This window comes from Rhinopithecus bieti, unplaced genomic scaffold (assembly GCF_001698545.2).
Source record: "Rhinopithecus bieti isolate Rb0 unplaced genomic scaffold, ASM169854v2 scaffold_4967, whole genome shotgun sequence".
Lineage (NCBI taxonomy): Eukaryota > Metazoa > Chordata > Mammalia > Primates > Cercopithecidae > Rhinopithecus > Rhinopithecus bieti.
Genome location: NW_016804726.1, coordinates 300,980 through 317,108, shown reverse-complemented (window position 1 = coordinate 317,108; position 16,129 = coordinate 300,980). Strand labels below are relative to the sequence as shown.

Below are 16,129 nucleotides of genomic sequence, written 5' to 3'. Positions count from 1 at the left end.
GAAAGAAAGAAAGAAAGAAAGAAAGAAAGAAAGAAAGAAAGAAAGAAAAAGAAAGAGAGAGAGAGAGAGAGAGAAAGGAAGGAAGGAAGGAAGGAGAAAAGAGAAGAAAAAAGAAAAGAAAAGAGAGAGAGAAACAAACTTGGACTAAAGAGGTCAAACGACTGATTTAAAGCAGCATAGCCAGACCAGAAGTCTCTGATTTATACTATTCTAATCTGAAACTGAATCAAAAACTTGGAAACAGCATAGAGACAGGCCCATTGGATTACATTCGGATCAGCATCATTACCAACAGAAATCCCAGAAGATATGTCACATGAGGTTGTCCTCCTACTGCTGTGAACCTTAGGGTTAAGCAGACCATATCTTTATATTTATTTCATACTTAATAATGCTGATTTCAACAATCAGGTCCATACACTTCATTCCTACATTGTAAAAGACACAACCATCTGAACTAACCATGAATTAACGACAACTTTTTGCCTCATCTAGCCCCATTTAAGTTCCTCTTGGCTGGGAGAGGCTCATACCTATGATCCCAGCACTCTGGGAGGCCAAGGCAGGTGGATTGCTTGAGTGCAGGAGTTCAAGACCAGCCTGGGCAACATGGCAAAACCCCATCTCCACTAAAAATACAAAAAAAACCCCAAAAAATTAGCCAGGCATGGTGGTGTGCACCTGTAGTCCCAGCTACCTAGGAGGTTGAGATAGGAGAATCACCTGGGCCCGGGAGGTCGAGGCTGCAGTGGGCTGAGATTGCACCACTGCACTCCAGCTTGGGCAACCTGAGTGTTCCTCTGCTTTTTCTGCTCATGTTCCTCCTGGACAAAGTTAGGGAACAAGTCACATGCTATTTATCTTCACAGTTGCTCAGCAGCCTTCATTCATCTCTAATTGACTTTACATCATATTTCCTTCAGTGATACTTTCAAATCATTCTCATAATTATTCTGATACCCAACTACTCTCTGCTGTCACTCACTCCCAGCTCAGGGACTGTACTCCAGCTTTAACGAAGCTCAGCTTATTAGACTTAAGCTTCCTCAACTTCCTTATTCTCCATGTCAAAACTGCTTTTCACCTGTTTTCTCTTTCTGCCCTCCCTCTCAGAAGAGAAAGTGGTCTTCTTCCTTCCTAGAGTAACTTCTCCACCCACAAGAACCTTTCAACCCATTTCCTTTATACACTTTTCCTTTGTGCATCTTCAGTCTTTTCTTCTCCAATGGCTTCGTGTCCAGTGCAAATACTCAGATCTCCTGAACCCTGAATTAAACAAAACAAGGCAACTATACCTGTACCCACTCAAGCACTTACCTTTCTAGCTCTTATCCCTCTGCCTCACTGCTATACTTTTAAAAATGCCCATGCTTCATCCATCAACTCACTCCTTAAGCTTTTCACCCTAGCTTCTGTCACCACCTAAACAGCTTTCTAAGGTCTCCAGTGATTTCCTAGTTATTATTTGGAATCCTGTTCCTGTGGCCTCATTTCCTGAAACTCGCTGAAGCATCAGACTCTGCTGACTTACTTTGGTTTCTTGAACTGTTCCATGACTCTGAGGACACAGACCATATTTGTTTTTCTTCTCTATTTAACTGCTTCTTTACTGCCTCTTCTTTCTCCAGACCCCCAAAAAAGACATTCTCCACATCAGTCTTCTTTCTTTTAGTCCATTCCTAATGGATTCCAACTGGGGAGTCCATTCCTATTCTGAATGGGGATTTAGCTGTTACTGTCATATAGATAAATTACAAATCTCTATCTCTAGCCATGACAACATGGATTATTTCCAACTTGTTGGATAGCTTCATTTGACTATATTCCACAACACATTAAAACATGTGTTGTTTTTTTTTTTTTGAGGTGGAGTCTCGCTCTGTCGCCCAGGCTGGAGTGCAATGGCGCGATCTTGGCTCACTGCAAGCTCCACCTCCCCAGTTCACACCATTCTCCTGCCTCAGCCTCCCTAGTAGCTGGGACTACAGGTGCCCGCCACCACACCCGGCTAATTTTTTATATTTTTAGTAGAGACGGGGTTTCACCATGTTAGCAGGATAGTCTCGATCTCCTGACCTTGTGATCCGCCTGCCTCGGCCTCCCAAAGTGTTGGGATTACAGGCGTGAGCCACTGCGCTGGGCCGTTCCTACTGACTTCTATCTCACTTTACTAGTTGTGGGTGCCTTATTTATAAACTGAAAGCTCTTCAAGGGCTGAATCCTTATTAGCACCTAGTACAGTACTTAGGGATTTAACAAATGTTTGAAGTAGTAATCACCTGTTTCATGAGATATTTAATTACCTGTTTTATAACCTATATAAATATACCTTCCATAGTATTTCAGGACTTTGTGAAGAGATCTACCTTCACCTTTATACAGTGTTACAGTGGGAGCAAGAAGGCCTGGGCCTGACAACTTGCTCTGCCACTTAGCTGTGTGGCCAATCCATCTTCCATAACCTCAGCTTCTCTATCAGTAAAATTAGGATAACAGGTACCTGCAGAATAAGTGAAAAAGTTCTTAAAACCCCTAGCACATGCTTGGCATGGAGATCCTATTTTCCAAAGATGGGCTAACACAATATAACATATCTCACATGCTCTTCTTCAAATGTGACGACACTTCTCCCATTGAATAGTGGGGTCCCATCCACTCCCCGTGAACCCAGGCAAACCTCTGTGACTCCCTCAACCAAGACAATATGGTGATACTGTGTAGCTTCTAAGGTTATGTCATAAAAATGTCATGCATTTTCATCTTGTTCCCTTGGGAGGTTAGCTCCTAGAACACACCTGCCATGCTGTGAGGTAGGTAAACATGGAGAGCTCACATATAGGTGCTCCAGCCAACAGTCCCAGGTGGGACCCAGCTGACAGCCACCATCAACCCCAAGACATGTAAGGAAACTTTAGAGATGACTCCAGTCCCGTCTAGCTGCAACTGCTTGAGATACCCCAGGAAAAACTACCTAGCTGAGCCCAACCAACCCCCCAGCAAGAGATAATAATAAAATGATTATTGTTGCTTTAAGCTGCTAAATTCTGGAGTGATCCTTATATAGCAATAGATAAATGAAAGATTTGGTGCTCAATATGTTGTAGATGTTAACATAATGCCATTTTAAATTTCAGTCTCAGGCCGGGCGCGGTGGCTCAAGCCTGTAATCCCAGCACTTTGGGAGGCCGAGGCGGGCGAATCACGAGGTCAGGAGATCGAGACCATCCTGGCTCACATGGTGAAACCCCGTCTCTACTAAAATACAAAAAACTAGCTGGGCGAGGTGGCGGGCGCCTGTAGTCCCAGCTACTCGGGAGGCTGAGGCAGGAGAATGGCGTAAACCCAGGAGGCGGAGCTTGCAGTGAGCTGAGATCGCGCCACTGCACTCCAGCCTGGGTGACAGAGCAAGACTCTGTCTCAAAAATAAATAAATAAATAAATAAATAAATAAATTTCAGTCTCCTCTCAACCCTTACTTTTTCGGACTGATGAATCCTAAACTTATCCTGACCTCACATGGCAGGCACCACTCTCATTCTTTAACATCATGAGTACTTACTGTGTGTCAGACCCTAGGCTAGATCCATGTCTAGATCCTAGACAGGACAGTGAACAGAACAAAATCCTGACTTTGTGGAGCTTTTATTCTGATCTGGTAGAAAGACAAATAAAGCTATAATATAAGAATTATTATTATTATTATTATTTTTTTTTTTTTGAGACGGAGTCTCGGCTCTGTCACCCAGGCTGGAGTGGCAGTGGCGCAATGCTCAGCTCACCTGCAATAGCTCCGCCTCCTGGGTTTACGCCATTCTCATTGGCCTCAGCCTGCCCGGGTAGCTGGGACTACAGGCGCCACCCACCTCGCCCGGCTAGTTTTTTTTTTTGTTTTTTTAGTCGAGACGGGGTTTCACCGTATTAGCCAGGATGGTCTCCATCTCCTGACCTCGTGATCCGCCCGTCTCGGCCTCCCAAAGTGCTGGGATTACAGGCTTGAGCCACCGCCCCCGGCCTAAAATAAGAATTATTATTTGAGACAGGATCTGACTTAGTCTGCAGGCTGGAGTGCAGTGGCGTGATCCTGGCTCACTGCAACCTCTGCCTCCCGAGCTCAAACCATCCTCCCACCTCAGCCTCCTAAGTAGCTGGGACTAAGGCACATACCACCATGCCGGGCTAGTTTTGTATATATTTTTGGTAAAGACAGTGTTTTGCCATGTTGCCCAAGCCAGTCTTGAACTCTTGGCCTCAAGGAATCCTCCCACCTTGGCCTCCCAAAGTGCTGGTATTACTGGTATGATGGCCCCAAGAATTATGAACTTATAACAAATTGCACAATAGTTTACATATATGTTGTATAGTAACAAAGAGCTCTCATGCTTATTTATTATTTGTTCTTTTCCAGAAACTAAAGGATTCCAGTTATTTAGCTTCTAGATTTACCTTTTAAATTTGGAACAATAATATAATACTTCAGTTTGTATTTCCAATTCTTAAATGCACTATCTTGTATTGTTAACACGCCTTGTAGCTGGGCATGGTGGCTCCTTCCTGTTATCCCAGCACTTTGGAAGGCCAAGGCAGGAGGATCACTTGAGCCCAAGAGTTCAAGACCAGCCTGGGCAACATAGTGCAGCTTCATCGCTACAAAAAATTAAAAAAATTAGCTGAGTGTGGTGGCGCACACCTGTGGTCCCAGATACTTGGGAGGCTCAGGTGGGAGGACCACCTGAGCCCTGGAGGTGGAGGTTGCAATGAGCCAAAATCATACCACTTCACTCCAACCTGGGCAACAGAGCGAGACCCTGTCTCAAAAAAAAAAAAAAGAGGCCAGGCGCGGTGGCTCAAGCCTGTAATCCCAGCACTTTGGGAGCCCGAGACGGGCGGATCACGAGGTCAGGAGATCGAGACCATCCTGGCTAATACGGTGAAACCCTGTCTCTACTTAAAATACAAAAAACTAGCCGGGCGACGAGGCGGGCGCCTGTAGTCCCAGCTACTCGGGAGGCTGAGGCAGGAGAATGGCGTAAACCCGGGAGGCGGAGCTTGCAGTGAGCTGAGATCCGGCCACGGCACTCCAGCCTGGGCAACAGAGCGAGACTCCGTCTCAAAAAAAAAAAAAAAGAAAGAAAAAAGAAGAAAAAAAAGCTTGTGCCTCTTTTCTGATGGCTTCTATAGACTAGTAAAATGTTTCTATAACTTTTCCTAATTACTTGGTTCTTCCCAATATGGATGACTATCATGCTAAAACATTGCTTATGTGAATCAATGGGGAAAAGATAATTTACAAAATAGAAGCTGCAGCAACTTGTATTTTAATTTAATTTATTTTGAGCAAGGTCTTGCTTTGTTGTCCAGGCTGGAGGGAAGTGGTGTGATCACAGCTTACTGCAGCCTTGACCTCTCAGGCTTAAACAATCCTCCCACCTCAGCCTCCTGAGGAGTTAGGACTACAGGCACACACCACACGCCCTAATTTTTTGTCACTGTTGTAGAGAGGGTCTTACTATGTTCCCCAGGCTGGTCTCAAACTCCTGGGCTAAAGTGATCATCCTACCTTGGCCTCCCAAAGTGCTGGGATTACAGGTGTGAGCCCAGCCTGTTTTTACGATTATAAAAGTTATAGGCTGGGCACAGTGGCTCACGCCTGTAATGATCACTTGAGGCCAGGAGTTCGAGAGCAGCCTGGCCAACATGGTGAAACCCTGTCTCTATTAAAAATACAAGAATTAGCCAGGTGTGGTGGCACGTGCCTGTAATCCCAACTACTCAGGAGGCTGAGGCAGGAAAATCGCTTGAATCTGGGAGGCAGAGGTTACAGCAAGCTGAGATAGTGCCACTGCACTCCAGCCTGGGTGACAGAGCGAGACCCTGTCTCAGGAAAAAAAAAAAAAAAAAAAAAAAATTATAGACACTCATGGTTTAAAAAAAAAAAAAGCTAGAAAATGTACAATTAAGAAATGAATAAAGAAATAAATGCCAGAATGTTTACTGATTATTCCTGAGTGGTGCAGATAATTGTAATTACTTAATCACACACACATACAAATACACAGCATAAAAAAAATGTTAATAGTCACACAAGAACATTTCCAGCACTGTATAAAGTTCTCTTGGACAGCACCTTACTACATTACACTGCCGCTCAGGACTAGGGTCTGTGGTAGGTACATTTAGTTTTTGTTCATGGGATCATAATTTCATTGACCAGACAGACACATAAAATAGCAAACAACCCAAGGCCAGTGAATGAGAGAGACCAGGCTGAGAATGATGACTCACACCTATAATCCCAGCACTTCGGGAGGCCGAGGCAGGTGGATCACTTGAGCCCAGGGGTTTGAGACCAGCCTGGGCAACATGAAGAAACCCATCTCTACAAAAAATACAAAAATTAGCTGGGCATGGTGGTGCCCGACTGTAGTCCCAGATTACTTGGGAAGCTGAGGTGGCAGGATTGCTTGAACCTGGGAGGTGGAGGTTGCAGTGAGTGGAGATGGTGCCACTGTACTCCAGCCTGGGTGACAAAGTGAGACCCTGCCTTAATAAGAACAGAGACCACAAATATTATCAAAGTTCAAGGAAATAAAGAGATAACTACAGGTTGATATGGAAAAGCCTTCATGAAGGAGGGAGACATTTACTTAATAACTGAGAGATATGCATATTCTGCAGCCGTCACTGCATGGGCCTGAACTGAGCAAGACTTAGGGGGACCACAGTTTAACAGAGATAAACAATCCAACAGTCAGTCACCCTCCACCCCACATCTTTCATGAACTAGCTGTGTTACATAGGGACCTCTGGTCCTTATGAAAGAGTGATCTCAGACTTCTAGTTTTAAAATGCTGTGATCCAAAAGGAAGAGGAAAAGAGAAAGGCACCAGCGAGTAAGGGAAGCAATGGAGAAAAGGTACAAAGTGGACAGCATGAGCTGGATATTCTCCTAGAACACAAAGCAGACCCAATGGTGACTTTGTGTTGAGGAAATAACTCATTCAATCAACATATGTTTACTGAGTGCCTATTATGTACCAGGCACTGTTTTAAGTGCTGGGAACACAGAAGTGCTCAAAATAGAAATCCCTTCTTTTAAAGTCCCAGCATTCTAGAAGGGAAATAAATGACTTAAAAAATTAATAAGAGACCATATTGTATGTCAGATGAATAGTGCTACAGAGTAAAATGTGGCAGGAAGAGCAATAGGCACTTTCAGGAGCTGCGATTCTAAATTAGGTGGCCGGGGAGGCTCAGTAAGAAAAATCTGAGCAAACACTTGAAGAAGATGAGGGGCTGACGGAAGCAGAGGTCTGAAGCAAAGAGCAGCACATAGGTGCTGAAGCAGGAATATAAGAGACTAGGTTGGAAAAGTGAGGAAAAGCAGATAAATCTTCTAGGAAGAACTCTAGGTCTCGGAGTCTGCAGATTTAATTTCAATCAGAGAATCATTATCTCAGAATTGGAGAGAACTTTACAGTTCATTCAGTACAACAACCCATTAGATTATTATTATTGGTTTTCTTGTTTTTTTTTTTTTTTTTTTTTTTTTTTTTTTTTTTTTGAGACGGAGTCTTGCTCTGCCACCCAGGCTGGAGTGCAGTGGCCGGATCTCAGCTCACTGCAAGCTCCGCCTCCCAGGTTTACGCCATTCTCCTGCCTCAGCCTCCCGAGTAGCTGGGACTACAGGCGCCCGCCTCGTCGCCCGGCTAGTGTTTTTGTATTTTATGTAGAGACAGGGTTTCACCGTATTAGCCAGGATGGTCTCGATCTCCTGACCTCGTGATCCGCCCGTCTCGGCCTCCCAAAGTGCTGGGATTACAGGCTTGAGCCACCACGCCCGGCCTCTTCTGTTTTTTGAGACAGAGTCTCACTCTGTCGCCCAGGCTGGAGCGTAGTGTGTGATCTTGGCTCACTGCAACCTCCGCCTCCCAGGTTCCTCTCCTGCCTCAGCTTCCTGAGTAGATGGGATTACAGGCATGCACCACCACACCCAGCTAATTTTTTCTATTTTTGGTAGAGACGGTGTTTTGCTATGTAGGCCAGGCTGGTCTCGAACTCCCACCCTCAAGTGATCTGCCCACCTTAGTCCCCCAAAGTGCTAGGATGACAGGCATCAGTCACTGCGCCCAGCCATATTATAGTTATTAATACACACTGGATCTTGTTCTGTCACCCAGGCTGTAATGCAGTGGCACTATCACAGCTCACTACAACCTCAAACTGCGGGTCTCCCAAGTAGCTAGGACTACAGGCACACACCACCATGCCTGGCTAATTTTTCTTACTTTTTTGTAGAGATGCTGGTCTTGCTATGTTGCCCAGTGTAGTCTCAAACTCTTGGCCTCAAGCGATCATCCTGCCTCAGCCTCCCAAAGCAGTGGAATTACACGCATGAGCCACCACATCCAGTCCCCATTAGATTACTAAACCCATATTACTCCTCCCAGGTGACCATCTTGTCTTGGCTTGAACAATTTAGTGGATGTATCTATCTCCACGTACAAAGACAGTCTGTCACCCGCGGAAAGCCCTGCCTTAGGCTTTAACGTGGGCAGAAATATGTTTGCTAGTAATATCTCCTCTTTGGTCTTTTTAGGGGTACTTTGTATTCTACAAACTTCAGACATCTGAAGATACTCAGATCTTCTCCAAGATTTCTCTCCTCTTCATGTTAAACTTAGCTGATTTTAACTTTTTTTTTTTTTTTTTTTTTTTTTTTTTGAGACAGGGTCTAGCTCTGTCACCCAGGCTGGAGTGCAGTGGCGCGATCACAGCTCACTGCAGCCTTGACCTCCCAAGCTCAAGTGATCTTCCCACCTCAGCCTCCCAAGTAGCTGGGACTACAGGCACATGCCACCATGCCCAGCTATTAATAATTTTTTAAGTTTTTTTGTAGAGACAAGTTCCCACTACATTGCCCAGGCTAGTCTCAAACTCCTTAGCCCAGTGGATCTGCCTGCCTTGGCCTCCCAGAGTGTTGGGATTATAGGCGTGGGCCACTGCGCCAGGCCTAGTTTAACTCTTACATGACATGATCTCATGCCATGTAAAGTAAGTTAAGGGTGTCTCAGCTGCAAGCTACCAAAACTGACTTTGGGTAACTTAAGTTATGAAAGACAGGAATGTACTGGAAGGATATGCAGTAGGACACAGAACTGAGGAAAGGCTGAAGCCTCAGGTGGTTGAAAACAACAGCAGCTCTAGTGCCCAGATACTAGGAATTAGCCTGTGGTTGTGATGAAGGAGCTGCAACTGTTTACTGAACTTTTGTTACTGTGTCATTCAACCTAAGATTCAAATTAAAGGAGGAGCATCTATTTGCCTAACATCTGTTGGCCTGACCTGGGCCATGTGCCTACCACCTAGTTGGTCAGGGATGAACTGTTCTTCAAAGCAAAATTGAGCTGTTATCCCCAGAAGAACCTGGATTGGATGCTGGACAGGCCAAAAAAACTTATGTCTACTAAATTCTCTCAAAATGTGATGCTTCAAATTCCACATGATCTAGATACAGAGGAGCAACAGCAGGGTACTGTCTCCACACATGCTGCACGACTGGGAAAGTGACCAAATGCGTGCCTGCTTCCTGCCAGACAGTGATGCTCACAAACATATTTGGTTGTTCCTATGACAATCAAAGAAAATGAGTGCAAAATGCTTTATAAACTCGAAGCTAACTGTAGTACTTAATACAGTAAATGCTTGTCACAGCCATTTTATATAGATTTTATTTAATCTTCAAAACTACTCTATTTCTTGATTATATGCTAAATTAAAAAAACCAAAAAACTATGAAGGTGGAGATTATGAGCGTAAACTCTCGAGTCAGACTAAGTTCAAATCCTGACTCCACTCCTCCAATCTTCAGCAAGTTACTGTTTCTGTGACTGTTGCCTCACCTGTAAATGGGCATAATACTAACAATACATAGGGTTGATGTGAGGATTGTGAGTTAATACAAGTAAAATTCTTAGAACTGTGACTGGTATATATAGCAAACACCTAATACGTATTAGCTATCATTATGAGTAGCACTAATTATTCCATTTTTGCAGGTGACAGAAATGAGGCATCAGAGAGACAACTAGTAAGTTCTCAAAGTTTATAATGGTAAAGCCAGGCCGGGTGCAGTGGCATGCACCTGTAATCACAGCAACTCATGAGACTAAGGTAGGAGGATCTCTTGAGCCCAGGAGTTTGAGGTTTCAGTGAGCTATGATCATGCCACTGCACTCCAATCTGGGCAACAGAGCAAGACCCTGTCAATCAATCAAGCACGCAGGCAAGCAAGGAAGCAAGCAGGAGTGCCAGAAGTTGAACTTCATTGTCGGTGCTCCTGACTACCACACTATTTCCAAAAGACAAAAAAAAAAAAAAAAAAAAAAAAAAAGTGGTAATTGGACTTTAACCCTATACTCAAGTCACGTAATTAAGAATATTTACAAACGAAATTCAAACACAAGAGAGGGAAAAGGGAAATGATCTGTTATCTTTTTTTTTTCCTAGTTTTTTGAGACAGGGTCTCCCTTTGTCACCCAGGCTGGAGTGCGTGGTGTGATCATGGCTCACTACAACTTCAATCTCCTGAGCTCAAGTGATCCTCTTGCCTCAGCCTCCTGAGTAGGTGGGACCACAAGCACACGCCACCATATCTGGTTAATTTTTAGAAACTTTTTGGAGAGGCAGGGTCTCACTATGTTGCTCAGGCTGGTCTTGACCTCCTGGGCTCCAGTGATCCTTCCATCTTGGCCTCCCAAAGTACTAGGATTACAGGCATAAGTCACCATGCCCAGCCTGTTTCATGTCTTTAGAATGCTAGCTTGTAGGCTAACTAGATATCTAGAGAAGGCTGAGAAAAGTCACATCATTTTGTTGTAGTGAAAAAAAAAAATTATTTTGTCTTAACTGGAAATTATACCCTTTCCAATTGGGGTGTCAATCTCATTTTTTTTTTTTTTTTTTGAGACAGTTTTGCTCTTGTCACCCAGGCTGGAGTGCAATGGCATGATCTCGGCTCACTGCAACCTATGCCTCCCAGGTTCAAGTGATTCTCCTGCCTCAGCCTCCTGAGTAGCTGGGATTGCAGGCACCCACCACCACACCCAGCTAATTTTTCTATTTTTAGTAGAGGCGGGGTTTTACCATGTTGTCCAGGCTAGTCTCAAACTCCTTACCTCAGGTGATCCGCCCACCTGAGCCTCCCAAAGCACTGGGATTACAAGTGTGAGCCACCGTGATCGGCCTAGCAATCTAATTTCTGATGTTACTCTTGTTGATAAAGCTGTTTAATTATTCCAAAGAAGTTAACCTCCCAAAACAATTTATATCATTAGTAGAGAGAAAAACAAATACAAAACACGTATCATACTTAGAAAAAGCATAAATGTTTACAACTGCAAAAGAGGCATGGTAGAAGAGACAGTTAACAGTGCCTACTGAAAAGAGGTGAATGTATCTCTCCCCATGTATAAATGGTGAGCATAAATTAGTAAGCCTAAATTTTCAAAAAGGGGAGGTGATTATATATTATATATGTAGCATTCAAACAATGGTGCTGTCAAAAATCAGTTCATAAGCCACAATGAAAACCTAGTCTTTTCAGTCATATGTTACTACTGATAGTAGTAGTACCATGTGTTTGAGACAAGGTCTCATTCTCTTCCCCAGACTGGAGTGCAGTGGTACAAACATGGCTCACTGCAACTTCGACCTCCAGAGCTGAGCCCAAGCAATCCTCCTGCCTCAGCCTCCCAAGTAGCTGGGACCACAGGCACACATCACCATGACTGGCAATTTTATTTTTTTGGTCAAGATGGTATCTTGCCATGTTGCCCAGACTGGTCTTGAACTCCTGGGCTCAAGCAATCCTCCTACCTTGGCCTCCCAAAGTGCTGGGATTACAGGCATAAGCCACCATGTTGGGCCCCTTTGAACAGATATTTGTTGCTCACCTACCACTGTTCTAGGAGACGGGGTGAGGTGGTGAACAACACAAAACCCCTACTTTCATAGAGCTTACAATGCAGGCAAGTATTACAAAGAAGAAACTGTGGTTCAGTTAGCAGGTCTGTCAGACTCTAAAGCCTATACTGTGTCCTTCAACCATGTCATCTCTCAGTGGATACAGCTTTTCCCTAAAAGTTTATGCCTAAGCACGCAGTCTTGACACTACACTCTAGACCAATTTAAGCTTTTCCTCTCTGTTGGCAGTCCAGTGATATCTTCGCAATAAAGTGTTCCTTCCCCAACTCTCAAACTATAAAAACTGCCCTATGGGCCGGGTGCGGTGGCTCACGCCTGTAATCCCAGCACTATGGGAGGCCGAGTCAAGCAGATCACGAGGTCAGGAGATCGAGACCATCCTGGCTAACATGGTGAAACCCTGTCTCTACTTAAAAAAAGTACAAAAAATTAGCCGGGCATGGTGGCAGACACCTGTAGTCCCAGCTGCTCCAGAAGCTGAGGCAGGAGAATGGAGTAAATAAACCTGGGAGGCAGAGCTTGCAGTGAGCCGAGATCACACCACTGCACTCCAGCCTGGGTGACAGAGAGAGACTCCATCTCAGAAAAAAAAAGAAAAGAAAAAAAACCCCGCCCTATCAGGCCAGGTGTGGTGGCTCACGCCTGTAATCCCAGCACTTTGGAAGGCCAAGGCAGGCGGATCACAAGGTCAAGAGATGAAGACCATCCTGGCCAACATGGTGAAACCTCGTCTCTACTAAAAATACAAAAATTAGCTGGGTGTGGTGGCACGCACCTGCAGTCCCAGCTACTCGGGAGGCTGAGGCAGAAGAACTGCTTGAACTTGGAGGTGGAGGCTGCAGTGAGCCGAGATTGCCCCACTGCATGCTAGCCTGGTGATAGAGACTCTCTCAAAAAAAAAACCGGCCAGGCGCGGTGGCTCAAGCCTGTAATCCCAGCACTTTGGGAGCCCGAGACGGGCGGATCACGAGGTCAGGAGATCGAGACCATCCTGGCTAATACGGTGAAACCCCGTCTCTACTAAAAAATACAAAAAACTAGCCGGGCGAGTTGGCGGGCGCCTGTAGTCCCAGCTACTTGGGAGCCTGAGGCAGGAGAATGGCGTAAACCCGGGAGGCGGAGCTTGGAGTGAGCTGAGAACGGGCCACTGCACTCCAGCCTGGGCGACAGAGCGAGACTCCGTCTAAAAAAAAAAAAAAAAAAAAAAAAAAGAATGAGAAATACTTGAACACAGTTGTTGATAAGGAAGTACAGCAGTTAAAAGAGGAATTTAGAGTCAGGTAGACTTAAATTCTGTGTTTGGAAAGCAGAAGGCATTCAATAAATGGTTTCAATGATTATTACTACAGGTAGGAGCCTGCACTCTGGTGTTCTAACCCCTCCCACATATCCTGTGCTCCAGTCTAGATTCCCTAAGTCTGTGTATAATGTGTGATGGCAAAGAAACAGGATCTTTTTTTCTTCTGTAACACTCATTGTGCTATTCCCATTTCCTTGTGACAGTCTGCATGAGCTCATGAATGGCTGCTGTGGAAAATTACTGACGTCACCAGCTGAATAACAGGCTATCTGGAGAGTAAGCAGATGAAACTGATGTTAAATTATCCAATGCACAAGATTTTGGGCTCCTGCCAAAACCTTCATTGAGAACTAAGAGAAAAACTGAAAACACACAGAGCTTTTTTTAAGCTTCTGAGCCAGCAGGCTGTTCCTACATCCACTCTAGGGACAGAAAGATGGCTGTAAAATAAAAGAGATGATTATCTCCTCACTTCCCTTCTCAATATTTCACCCTGTCAGGTTCATTTCTGTGAGGTTCTACCCCAGTTCACTTTTCTATCAACCTGGTATGTTTCCAAATTCACGAGGTATGCGTTTTTATATTGAAGCAATTGTTTGTTTACAGCCTTTTAATGTTCTGGTCATGGGTTATGTTCACCTGTTACCCATATCTGATCAACAGACACCTCACCCTCTCCCCTCCCTCCCAGACCACAAACCTCCACGCTTAAAAAGGGACAGGGAGAAGAACTAAAGCTCAGGCTACTGTGATAATTAGTGATGAAAAAGCTGCATTCACTTAGGATTATCAAAAGGCAGGACAAATTAATCCGGCCTGGCGCAGTGGCTCACGACTGCAATCCCAGCACTTTGGAAGGCCCGAGGCGGGCGGATCACCTGTGGTCAGGAGTTCGAGACCAGCATGGCCAACATGGCGAAAAACCCCCCGCTTCTCTACTAAAAATACAAAAATTAGCCGGGCGTGGTGGCGGGCACCTGTAGTCCCAGCTACTCGGGAGGCTGAGGCAGAAGAATCCCTTGAACCCGGGAGGCGGAGCTTGCAGTGAGCCGAGGTCGCGCCACTGCACTCCAGCCTGGGCAACAAGAGTGAAACTCCGTATTAAATTAAAAAAAAAGAAAAGAAAAAAAAGAATTACAAATTAATCACCAAGAAGATAAATATGTAGAACAAAGATGTAATTCAGTTGTTTAGAGTGCAGAGAGAATTGGAACTACAAGAGATGAGCAAGAAAAGTGGGAAGTGTATGTACTTACAAACCTAATCACAAAACTGTCACAAAAACTACGAGTAAACGAGTCGAAGTTGAAAAATGCAGTTTTTGTGAAGCAGAGTCTGATTGGACTTGAATTTACTAAGAATAAGAAGGGTGTGGAATATTCCAGGACATCTCTATCCCACCACAGAACAAAAAAAAGCCATCAACCCACCCCAACTGGGCTGCGCGAGACTGGAAGATACGCTAGTCACCCAGTCACTCAAAACCTTTGAAACATCTTTATTTTTCTCTCCGAATAAAAAAGAGCCTAGATCAGTAAACTAAGTATGAGAATAATTTTCAAAATTCCCATCCTAACCACACCGGGTGATTCTGGCTAACGTATGCCTCAGTTTCCCCCGTGCTAAAATGCAAACACACCTGTGTTCCGAGTCTCGGCCTGGATCCGAGCCCGGGTTCTGCACCTGGATCTGAATCTCAAAGGGAAAGCCACAAGTTAAACCTGAGGAGGAGTCTGCAGCTGTCCCCGTGCCGGAGCCAGCCAGGCTTTTTAAAAAAGCCCCCCGCATCAGGCGCGGTTTCTGTAAAACCGCTCCCGGCTGCCAGCGCGGTGGATTCCGGTTCCCGCCCTGAACACCTGAGGTGGCCTCGGCCGTCTAGGGTCGGCCGGTCCAGGGTACGCAGCCGACCTCTCCGCCCCTCCGCGTCCCCGGCCCCCATTCCACCCGCGACGCGAGTAAGGTCGGCCCGGCGGCTCTCCGGCCCGAGGCGGTGCTTCTCTCTCGTGGGCGCCTTCGGCCCGTACGTCCCTCAGTCAGACAGTCCGACCACAAACGCCCCGCAACCCCAGCCTGAGGGGAACTTGTGGGCGCCGTTCAGTCTCCGCTGACTCCTGTCCCCGCACTCACCTGCCCCACAGCCCACCTCAGCGCCAATCCGGGTCAGGTTAGCAGCTTCCCCGCTCGCACCCAGTCAGCGTTCAGCGGCGCCTCAGCGCACGCGTGGCGGGGCGGAGCACAGGCGGCCGCGGGTCATGCTGGGGGCTGTAGTCGTTCCCGCCCACTTGGCGGGACGCGGCCAGGAGCTTTGCGTCCGCGTCCCCAAGGCCGGCAGGCACAGCGATGCTTTTGCCGTCTCAGCAACCCTCACATCCACCCAGGCTTCATCATACCTTTCTAGGGACTCCTAACCCTTGTGCTTCCACTAAAGCTATGTTTATAAACATCAGACTCTCCTGGTTCTTAAATGAAACTGAGCACCAGCCAGGGAAAGAGGGCATTAAGTGTCCAGGTGTCTGACTTCAGCTGAGCAGACATTTCATCAGTTGCCCCATGTTCTGCCCAGAACCCGACATCTGGGTAGTTTTGATGCTGGAGTCTGTGTGAGTTTAAACCAATCTTAAAGAAAATACAACAGCCTGGGTTAACATAGTGAGACCCTGTCTTTATAAAAAACAACAAAAAATTAGCCAGGTGTGGGTTGTGTGTGCCATAGTCCCAGCTACTCAAGAGGCTGAGGTGAGAGGATCACTTGAGCCAGGAAATCGAGGCTGCAGTGAGCTGTGGTGACACCACTGCACTCCAGCCTGGGCGACAGAGCGAGATCTTGTCTTTTAATATATATATATA

The 16,129-nt window shown here is 45.7% G+C and overlaps 1 protein-coding gene across 10 annotated transcripts in view; it reads right to left on the bottom strand.

The window, feature by feature from the left end:
• SGSM3 (small G protein signaling modulator 3) overlaps positions 1-15,536 on the bottom strand; it is a 42,468-nt gene extending 26,932 nt beyond the window's left edge. For 5 of the 10 annotated variants that reach the window (XR_001885163.1, XM_017870251.1, XM_017870252.1 and 2 more), the window contains exon 1: positions 15,410-15,531. The gene's annotated coding sequence lies outside the window, so the exon portion shown is untranslated. Of the gene's footprint in view, positions 1-15,409 lie in introns of all 10 variants that reach the window. The other 5 variants (XM_017870259.1, XM_017870257.1, XM_017870256.1 and 2 more) reach the window with 2 other exon arrangements.
• Positions 15,537-16,129: the final 593 nt, after the last annotated feature.